The following is a 12,075-nucleotide window of genomic DNA, read 5'->3' as shown; positions in this document are numbered from 1 at the left end:
ATTCAATTCCGATTGATTGTCTCCCTTTATCTGCCACACTTATATACAAGAATAGAGGGCACCTAGCAAATACTGGATTATTCGTGATGTTCACCGATCATTCTAGAATCTCATGACGTGTTACTAGCATCACGTGACTCTCACTGTCGTAACAATATTAAAATAAAGCATTTTTCTATGAATAATAATGTTAAAAACTATTTCTACATGACTTCATTCTAGTAGCAAAAATTGCTGTTTGATCACAGGTATAAATTATGACTATGAATCAAACTTATCAGTATAAATGTGTCCATAACATAGCATTTAAGGACAGCAAGGAACCTGTTGGTCCATCACAGCTTCAAAATATAATAGTAATAATAAAAACACCCTTAAAGTCAAACTTTTTTATCTAAATATTTATCAACCTTTTTTCAAATTTACTGCATCACCACACTTAAAGACAATTAGAGTGTAACAATAAACCAATACAGTGGTAAATCCAGTATTCCTTTGCCAATTCAATGTATCAATATAAAAACTGTTTCGATATTTCCCTATGTGTAAAAATGAAACCGTGTATGCTCTTGTTGACATGATTTTGGCAGGTCAATATCTCACGTTTTGATGCAGGAAGTTACAAATCTATTCCAAAATACTGAAAGTAACTTATTTTTCAGCTAGTCTCAGGTAAAAGTTAAGTTTTTATTGAATATTTCATGCTAATTATGGCTTTGAGACTATATATTGTTATTTCATAAGAGTCATGCACCTAAAGAAATGGTTGATGGGCCAAAAGTAATCTTAGAAAGCATTTTAAACTAAAAAAGATATTCATAGAGGGCTCTGATGATAAGTTTGCAAAATTACAAGTAAAGAAAGTTTCTAATATTTTGTAATATGATTTTTCTGGGCAGTACCCAACCCTAAAGGCAACATATTCCAAATGTCAACCACCCTCTTAGAAAAATGAAAATATCTTAGCTGAAGATGATTTCTATCCTTCCAACATTCATATTTATGTCCCCTTGACCTACCATTCTCACCACTAAGTATGAATAAAAAAGATGATGTACTGACACTGTCAATTCCCTTAACAATTATTGAATACCCAGTCTTTCTGCTAGGAAAAAATCATTGCCAGTTAATGCCTTGTTAATAATTATTTTACTAGTCACCATAAAAACAAAACGGCTTAATCTTAACTCTTAATAAACTTATAAACATACATGTATAACTAGAGAAAAAATTCCTTTAATCTATTTTGGTTGTTTATTAATGTAACAGCCATTATTTCCATATATAGCTATGTTGATGACATACACTGGACCTCCAGCTACGTGAATATTGTTTAATGTAATTGGTCCTATAACTTTCCTTTAACTTAATTTAAACAAATGCTTTAAGATCATTTTCTAACAGCTACCAGTGGAGGAATTACAATGTCTTGACATTTTTTATTGCCAGGAATTTATTATTTATTCGAAATTCATGTAAACTGAACAGTGGGCTGGAACATAACTATGTGGTATTGCTCTTTATACACATACTGATTATAAAAGGCAAGGTACATGTCATTGTCTTCAATGTCATTTGTTTTTCATGTGACTACAGTTTCTGCTAGTAAAGCAACATCTGGTTTGAATGTGGTACTTATTTTACAAATAAATCATCACCCATGTCATTTCAAATTTATCCAAAAATGTTTTTTAAAAGATACACTTTTCTTGATACAAACTTAGATGCAAAAACGTATCTAAATTTAAATTTTTTGATACACTAGCACATTAATCCCAAACCACTACAAGTAACATTACTATCTTCTTAATATCGTGCTTTGTGCTTTTGAAAGAAATATAGAACCCTATAGCCAAATACCTCTATACACATGACCTGCAAGCCTCAAATAAAAAAGAAAAAAGAAAAGAGGAATTTTATCAATATCAGAATGAGTGTCAGTTTCCATCTCTACATTCAACAGGCTTTTGAAACAACTTTTGACTGGTATTTACCAATTAGTGGAAATGCTGACACCTCAATCGGATCCCCTCTAACCCTTCTTTTTTTCAACAAAATATCAGACATTTCTTTCACAACACTATTAAGGCCCAAAACAAAATTATATTTACATAATTTAAATTATGATAACCCACATGCATTACCTTGTATTTATTATAACTAAAATCCATTTGCTATTTATTCACACAACTCACCAAATAATCCAATTCCTTTTGTAAAGCAGCAACATCCTCATCACACTCAGCACCAAATAAGATTTTAATATCATTAACAAATTTATTGAACATTCATTTAGGTCCTATATTGTAATGCTAAAAGTATAAGAAATGAAATAGATGACTTTAGAGAACTGGTCGGAACAAAGGATTTTGATATCCTTGGAATAATTAAAACCCGAATAAATGATAATCCACCCAATTCATAATTTTGGCACCAGAGGTCAAGGCTGATGATTAAGGCATTGTTTTAGTTTAACTTCAGTGTATGTAATAGAGGCAGCAACAGTTTCCTATTTCCAGAAAGTTCCATACCATGCTCCTTAAGACAAAGAACAAACTGTATCTGCACAAGTTTAAATTGCACAACATCAAGTCATAATGTGAGTAAACACACCAACACATCAAGTAAATATTCAGTATAACTATACAGAAGTGTTTTATTGCTAAGTTGTTGTACAGGTTGACTCTGCTGAAAATTTCACCACAAAAACTCAGAATGAATATTCAGTCTGCATATTGGGCTTAAAATCAGGTCACTCTGTTCACTGTATGTGCCTCGGAGCAGGAGGGGAGGGGACACATTCAATGGTGAGCTTCCGATTACCTGCAACACAACAAATATGCAGTAAATGTCTTTCTCACTGCCATCCTACAACATTTAGATTCAACTGTCCACCAGTTTCAGAAAGTATTTGTTTTTTCTGATGGTCCATCAAATCAGTTTGAACAGCGCTTCCTTCTCTCAAGCATCACACTGCTAAACAGAAATACAGAGTGGAATTTCTTTGCCACTTCTCATGAGGAAAGGTCCAGTAGATGGCATTGGAGGAACCACAAAAAGATTGGCCTCCTCAGAAGTGATGTCTGGCAAAGCAGAGGTAACAACATCCAATTAATTCGCTGAGGTTGCTGCCAAGAAATGCCAAAATATTCAGATAAAACGCATAAGCAAAGTTAAGGTTGATTCAGAAATAAAAAAAATTGGATGATGATTGGAATGAGATAACTCCCATCCCTAACCCAAAACTGGTACAGTCATTATGGTTGCACCATTTGTCATCAATGTGCAGCACCATGCAAATTCTCCTCCCACAAGGCACCATTTCAAAGGTGCTGATGGTGGTAAAGATGATGACCACAATGATGATGATGGTAAACAAGACCACACAGTGAAAAGGGATGTTACAGCCAACCCTCACAACAAACCAGAAACCTTGCCTAAATATCTTAACTTGAAGTGGGTGGCTGTCAGATACTCCATCCAGAGGAATGTCAATAAATTTGCTGGCCAGGTTCTTGAAATTCAGGATAATAGTCAACATCAAGTTCTTGAAAAAGGTAAAATTTAGCAAGTTTGCATGGCCTGACATTGATGATGTAGATTCTCTTGACAAGCCCTGTATAATCAAGGTATTCACTAAACCACAGATGGATAGACATTCAAGAATTACCTTTTCTGATGGAGTTGAGTTGGCCTAAGTACATGTACATAAATCTGTTGTCTTTTCTATGCCACACACTAGCACTAGGCTTTAATTAACATCAGAATAGAAAAATACAGTTCTCTGAGTGCATAGGTGTAAGAACAAGTATTCTGAGGTGGTATTTAATGAATTATTCACATATATATTCAGACAGGTAAATCCATTACCAAACCATACTGGCTAAGTTTAAACAAACAGTGTATATACCAGGACCAAACCTCCTCCCATGAATTAGCCACAATTCATTCTACCTTGTAATGCCAGCCATCTGCTTCAGCTGGCTACAAGGTTCAGATAGAATGTCATGACATTTATTAGAAACCACTTCTGAAATTTTCTGTGTAATTCCATTACCAAAATAAATAAATTATAATTTCATTCTTCTGTAAGAATTTTTGATGAATACAACTGTTTATAATAGGGAAGAGTTTGTACTTCCACAGCTTACTCAAATTATTCTTCAAGGCACAAACTGAGTTTCAGCATTTGTAACCAAATTCCAGAAATTGTTGTGAATTATAATTCTGTTACCATGGAATTGCCCTACACTGATTAATGTCACTAGTGTTTCTGATTATTCAAACTATCCAAGTAATCAAAATATTGCAATTATGACTCCTCATAATTAGTTTTGTTTAACTAAAGGTTGTTCAACTTAATCAATTAGTTTCATAGCTCACAAAAATAATAAACTTATTAAAATTGGGGTTTCCAATTACTATTATTTATTATTCCAACTATCTAAGTCTCATGGGAGAATTGATTAGTTGAATGTAATTGATTAATGAGCCCAACAATTAATAAATTATCAAATTCCACTAATCATCCAGCTCCAACCCTCGTTGAATGAATTTGTAAAGCATCTTTTATCAGACTCACAAATGTTTGCCACTACTAACATAAGACTAATATAGCCTATAATGATCTTGGCAATTTTTATTGCCTACTTTGAAAATAGGAGTAACACTGGCCAATTTCCAGTCTTCTGAAACCTACTCACTATTCAAAGACTTTCAAAGAATATTAGCAAGTTGATCACATATTCAAACCTTCATTAAACCCTTTATGGAAAAGTAAATTTTAGTGAACTAACCATCTGCTAATCATCAGAAACGAACTTTCATCATTCCTCAAAGGTTGTACCTCCAGTCTAACATTTTTGCTTACACTTAATGTATTCAAAGAAATCCATTTCTCACCAACCTTTTTCACATACTCTTTTTCATTTGTTCAATGTCATAATCTTCCAAGTCTCACATCATTGTAATCAATTCAAACTTCTTATATTTATAGTGCTATTCTTCAGTTTTATCCCATATACTCTTTACGAGCCTACCTAGTTTTTTTATTTGCAGCCATTTCATTTTTCTATAAGGAACATTCAATCAGTATCTTCAACTAATTCAGTTGCCCAATTCACAGCAGATAATTCTAGTCTCATTCCTTAAAAATTAGTGTTTTGAAATTTGCAACCAAAATCTCATTATTCCTGATCTCCATATGTAGTACAACATCAAATCTAGTTGAGCAAAGAACCTTCATTAATCAGATATTTCCCAATCTTCACCTCCTTAACCATTACTATATTAGAAGTTAACAATAAATCTGAAATAGTATTGTTCCTAACAGTTTCCCTGACTAATTACTGAAACAAACCAGTCTGACAACCTGTCTCCCTCTTGGTTTGACCAATATTTCCCAATCTATATGGCTGAAATTAAAATTATCCATAATTAACAGCTGAAACCTTAATCTCACAGTAAGGTTTGTCATTTATTTCATCAGTTTTATCTGATGGTCCTTAACACATTCCAACTAAAAACCTTCTCTCCCTATATTCACTAAAAGAAACTCAAGTAAATTCAAACTCCTTGCTAGTATCTTTAACATCCTCAACTTCAACAGGATGTAACACATTTCACATATAAAGTCACCATCTGCTCTTTCTTATTATTCTATCCTTATTAAACAAATCATAACAAATCTTTTTTTTTTATCTAACCAATTGATTCCCATAACATCAAAATCCTCCATTCTGACTAGTGTTCTAAAGTCATCCATTTCTTTTACTTCTAGCATTACAATAGTAACAATTTATCCTACACTTGAAATTATTTTTGTACTTTGTTACTACAGAACACTTTTCTCTATATATTTTTCTGCATTTAGTTTATCCTATCTCTCATCAACAGAGCAGGATAACTAACTCAATTAATTAATATAATCAATTACCCCTGAACATCAATTACACTGATTAGAGCCAGGTAAAATAATCAACTAGTGTTTCTGTTTATTACCATTTTCAATTATTCCAACTATCCAGTAATCAAAATATTGCCATTATGCATGATTGTTAAGCACAAAGCTATACACAATGGACTGTGCTCTCACCACTGGGTATCAAAAACCAACTTTTTTTACTCATCTTGTGAGAATAAATCAGTTAGTTGAATGTAATCAATTAATTAGCTTCGCAATTTATCAATTAGCAAATTCCATTAATCACCAAAACTACTCACCACTATATAGTCATGATTTAAACTTGCCCTTACAGCTAGATTAACAGCTCTTATAAACAAGCCAACACCAATCCTATTTACTTGTAAACCATCTATTCCAAAAAGCTTCCTTTTTCCATCAAACTGATTCCATAAATCCAACAAGCCAATCTGCTCATCCTTACATTTTAACATAAATCTAACATTCAGCCCTAATAATCTCATTGCCACAATCAAGTCTTGACGATGTCCGTGGCAAAATAAAATGCCCTGTACTTATCCACTAGCACCTCAGACCTACCTTATCCTACACCATTAGTCCCGATGTGCACAATAAAAGATTAGCACCTTTTACCATTTCATTTATTCTATCAAATATGTCTTCCACCCATACTCCTGGAAAGCATAATCTGATTCTTTCTCTCTATTTATCCCAGAAATTATCCTATGTCTCACAATGGTCTAATTCCAGCTTACAATTTACATTCCTTATTAGTGGGTGAACTAGTCAACAAGAACCTTTGATATAAATTTGTAGAGAGAATTTTAATTTAATGTGATCATTCAACATTGAATAAGTCATTATGCATATTTATAATACAAACAACTTACAATAAAACTTACTTGATATTAATATTCATTTACAAGTATCAGTAATAATCTTGACATCTTACTAGTTGACAGGAAACCAAAATTCTTGAATAAAACCAGTATTTAAATTACCATTTGAAATTTTGTTTGTTCTTTGTTGTAATTCTTATTTAGTTTCTACACATAATTTATATGGTATAGGCCTCATAAGTATAAGCTATTAAACATTAGGCTGTCAAGGTAATGCCTAATATCCAAATAAAAAAAAGTTAAATATCAGCCTAAAAAAATGTAACTTTTATATTTTTGTACCTAGGCCTCTACATGTAAAAGAAAATAATTTGAACTTTCAGCAGAAAACAATATATAACTGTGCAAATTAATGTTTGTCAGAAATAATTATGCTTAAGAGCAAGTCCTGAACTATTTGCTACCTTTCTCATTCTTATACATTAACACTACAGTATTGATAATTTGTTTTAATTTGCTTAGCTTATATAATTATATATCAGGTTAGTGACATTAAGACTGCTATTGCGATAGATTGCTGCCAACCAGTTGCATCCCTGTGGTTGAAAGTTCAAAATTAGGGAAAGCACCACACTACCTGGACTGTGCACTGACAAATGTACATTTATGGGACTCTATAATTGGAAGGAGAAGAGCCTGTGTTTTGGCCAATGCTAAAAGCTTCTCTAGCATATAACCATACATTTTAGAAACAATACAAGAACTAAGGTTTTAGTACAAAAGAAGGAATAACACTAATCAATGACAAACAATTTTTTTATCAACAAAATGAGAAGCATGTCATATAATCTCATACAGTCAAACTGTTCAAGTCAATTTCAAGCAACTCGATTATAGGGGTTCTAATTGAAGTGTTCAAAATAATTAATGGAATTAATAGTACCAAAGCAGCATCTTTTTTTTCATATTTGATACTAAGATTGGTAGAAAAATGAGACAATTATAAATTTTGGCAAGGTAGAAGTTATTTTCAGTTCAAACAGTTGAACTTTTATAACAGGGCAGTTGACCTTTAGAATGGGTTGCATTCAGATGTGGTAGATGCAGTAATTTTAAAGGAGGTAGAGAAAGCTTGATAAATATTTAAATGATCAGGACTAGATTTGTTTTTGTTTTGTGTTTTTTAAGTGGATGGGACAGCCTTGATGGACAAACAGGCCCCTTGTTGTACTTAAATGTTAACTGAATAAATCACTAATTAAAACACTGTCCTAATAAGGGCCTGATCCTAGGCTACTTTGGCTGATGGTTTAAGTTTACACGGTGCTAGGCCTCAGCCTCAGGCAGATATCCCCCCATTTTGACTGTACCATCAAGCGTCCCATGAGATAGTTTCAAAGAAATAGTAAATGAGTAAAACGGAATGGTTTAAAGTCTGAATAATATTGATAAAGATGTATATAAATGACTTGTTCTACAAGTTGGAAAATCAAATGTCTTAAATGACGTCTGAGATGTGTAATAATAAACTAATAGTAACATATAACAATAAATGTAAACTCACTCACTAGTGACTGGTAGTACTGACAGCTTTCTTACTAACAAACATAGCATTTATATATACAACCAGGGAACATTTGGTATTTCAAGATTGTCCTTGAATACCCACCCTTGAGAAAAGTAAAATTTAAGCCCATCTTCTTATTTTTAAGGAAATAATTAATAATTAATTCCCCCTCTTAAACTCCTGTAACATGATAGCATCTACTACTGCTGAAGGTAACTCATTCTATAATTAATAATAACCCTTTTAGAAAAATAAAACTGTCATAGCTAAAGCCTAGTATATATTTTCCAAATCATAAAATTGTATCCTAATGTATTATCATCATCAGCATATAGCACAAAGAAATGAGGGCATCTATCCTATCAATCTCTTGGATAATCTTGTAAACTTCAATAACTTTTCTCTTATACTTATCTACTCGAGAGAAAATAAGTTGAGACCTTAACCTATCCCTATTAGATAATTGTTCTAATCCATTGAGACCTTAACCTATCCCTATTAAATAATTGTTCTAATCCCCAATCATCCTCCTCTGAACCACTTCCAGTAAATCAACATACTTTCTTACATAAGGAGACCAAAACTGTACATATTATTCTAAGTAAGGCCTAATTAATAAGTTGTACAGACATAATTTTATATTTTGACTTGTAACCAGAACATCAATAAAAAAAAGCCCTAAGTTCTATTAACTTTGCTATTCCTATTAACAACAGATCACTATGCCAATATCTTTTCTTTTATGGGCTCCCATCTATATGATGTACGTAATCCAAATACATTATATCACATTTACTATAATCAAGTCATTTTCCAAATATTTTTCAAACTAACCAACTATTCAAAGTCACTAGTAATACCTCAACATCTTCAATACACCTACAACTTTAGCATCATCAGCTACCTACTAATTTGCTAATTATGTCCTATATAATTTATACATATCATTATGTGTATGTCAGAAAAAGCAAAGGCCAAACACTGATTCCTAAGGCACTCCACTAAAAACATGGGTCTAGTTTGACTAGATTCCATTATAAATAACCTTTTGCTTTGTCATATCCAACCATTTTACAACCAACCTAGATTCCTCAACCCCTACCAATGTGATTTTCTTAATCTTAGCAAATATTATGTGTAGCATATTAACAAGTGCATCAAATCCACACCCTTTAAGTTGTCCAAACAAGAAGAACTGAAGAAGTAACATCTCCAAAAAACGGTAACACTCAATATGAGATTAGTAGGCTAAGGCAAGATTTCTCTTTTGTAAACTTATATTGACTTTCTTTTAATTTTATACCACATTTCATTTTCAGTAACGACACGTGACGTCATATTTCATCATTTAGTCCCACTACCCCAACACCAAGCCTAACAATAACAGGGACACTGTGAAAACAGCACTACTTATTATTAGTATTACTATAAGCCTAGTATCAGTTGAATTTACTGTGGTTCACAATCATACTCATAGTAAATTCAATTGATACTGGTATTGAAGATTAACTTTAACTCAGTACTAATCAGTAGCATTACTAGTAGTATACTGCTAATACTGCTATTAATACTAAATAATACTATTATTAATAGTATTACTATTACTACTAGTATACTATATATCTACAAAACTACAACCTATGCTAGTACTAGTAGTAATGCTACTAATACTAATAGTATATTACTAGTATTAATCTAATTCAAAAACCAAGGCCAAACTAGTAATAATCGAAATATATATATAATAAAATGGTAATTTAATTATTTATAAGTTTTGACCCAATAAATCCAACACACCTATAAAAGTATAATTCAAATCACTTACTAAACCACAGTTCACTCGATCTCCACCAGTTTAGGAAAACGCCAGAACTGATCCAACTGGAAAAATTATAATAACTTGTCGTTCTTTCAGAATTTTAAAGTTTGCTAACAGTAACACTGTAATTTCTCGAGTTCAACAAAACTATCTAATAATGAACCTATATTTGTTTATTTAATAATAAATAAAAATTAAAGAGGGGTAGTAGCGATTGATTATTCAGTAAAACTATTATTTTCAGACAACTTAAAAATGCAATTCCTGTTTTCCAATAAATTGAAAAATAAGCAAGGGGCAGAATTCTTTAAAGTATAGAACAAAATGTGGTTCATCTAACGTCAAAGATACACAAATCAAGTTTTAAAAAAATATTGTCTGACGAATAGAAAAACAGAAATAATTTGAACAGTTAATATAGGGAAAATTATTATTTTTAACAACGTAAGGTGGTCTTAAAATACGAAATATTCAAAGTATGAAATGTCTTTATACTACATTTGTTTCGTTATTTCCTAATAAATAGCTATGCTTGATATTTACTATCATTTTAACAATAGTGGAAAAGAAAGGACGACGTTTTTTGGATATGTTAATTATTTAATGCAGTGACAGTTGCACAGAAGACAGGAGTTAACAGGTTGGAGTAAAACTGGACTTGTAATTTTCCACATGAACGACACCTTATAAGCATGTAGGCTAAACGGTCAGTTTAGTGATCCTTTCAATTCACGACCCCCCAGTGGTAAAGCGGTATGTCTGCGGACTTAACTGCTAGAAACCGGGTTTCGATACTCGTGGTGAGCAGAGCACAGATAGCCCATTGTGTAGCGTTGTGCTTAAATACAAACAAACAATCGTTATCAGTAATAAAAAGACATGTAATGACATCTATTAGTGGATTTTTGGAATATAGGTAGCAGAGCCACTTATCACTTCAACACCAAATCCCCCCCCCCACCCACACACACACACTTGTGACGATAGATATCGATCTAACTATCGATTTTGTGCTTAACTACAAACAAAAAACTTTAATTCAGGTATAATCAGTAGTACTTTATTCTGTTTGTAGCCGTTACTAATTTACAAGTGGTAGAGTAGAGGGAAGGTAGCTCGTCAGCACCACCCACTGCCAACTCTTGAGCTACTCTAATAAAACCGTGGGATTAACCTCCACTATATAACGCCCTTGCGGCTGAAAGGGCGAGCATGTTCGAAGATAGGATTCGAACTCGCAGGTTGCGAATAGAGAATCCTAATTTTGAATTATTGACCAGAGGGAGAGTAGTCAACCATCAGCAACCACAACCTGAAAAGCTCTGACCGCTCTTTGAACCAAATAATGGTTGAAAGTGTGAAATATGCTCAGTGAAATCATGTCTCGAGTCTTGGGCTGTTCGATCGCAGTCTACTGGCTGTGCCGGTCCCACAGTTTGAGGCATTAAGTAATAAGACTTTTAATACATAATGCTATTACTCTTCTATTAAACTAAAGGCTTATGTAAGACAATAGGTTTTTCATAGCAAAAGTGTAATGCAAACTGTTTAGCAACGGTTTTCTGTGCTTTTGAACTTAAAAGCAAATTAATTATATAGACCAAAAAGAAAAACTACAACATCGCAAATATTTTAGTTGTTTTGACTATGCAACAAGAATAGAAAAGCTAACAAGGTTCAGTCATTTATGCAAAGCTACACTAGAGCTTTCTGTGCTAGCTATCCCTAATTTTGAAATGATGGGCTAGAGGGAAGGCAGCTAGTCTATATCTCCCATTCTTGGGCTACAATTACAATCGAACAATGGGATCTGACCCTCACTCTTATAACGCACTCATGGCCCCAAAGTGTGGCGCACATTTTTTTAAAGAAAAAAGACGCGAACCATGGACACTTAGATGATATCACAGTTGAACCTGAAGAAAAG

The 12,075-nt window shown here is 32.8% G+C and overlaps 1 protein-coding gene across 1 annotated transcript in view; it reads right to left on the bottom strand.

Annotated features, from left to right (window-relative positions):
* LOC106463611 (COP9 signalosome complex subunit 7a-like) overlaps positions 1-10,310 on the bottom strand; it is a 19,431-nt gene extending 9,121 nt beyond the window's left edge. Inside the window, exon 1 of the mRNA XM_013923660.2 lies at positions 10,155-10,310. The gene's annotated coding sequence lies outside the window, so the exon portion shown is untranslated. The remainder of the gene's footprint in view (positions 1-10,154) is intronic.
* Between the last annotated feature and the right edge of the window lie 1,765 nt (positions 10,311-12,075).

The sequence above is a fragment of the Limulus polyphemus genome, unplaced genomic scaffold (assembly GCF_000517525.1).
Source record: "Limulus polyphemus unplaced genomic scaffold, Limulus_polyphemus-2.1.2 Scaffold1445, whole genome shotgun sequence".
In the NCBI taxonomy this organism is placed as follows: domain Eukaryota; kingdom Metazoa; phylum Arthropoda; class Merostomata; order Xiphosura; family Limulidae; genus Limulus; species Limulus polyphemus.
This window is presented reverse-complemented; position numbering and strand designations above follow the sequence as displayed.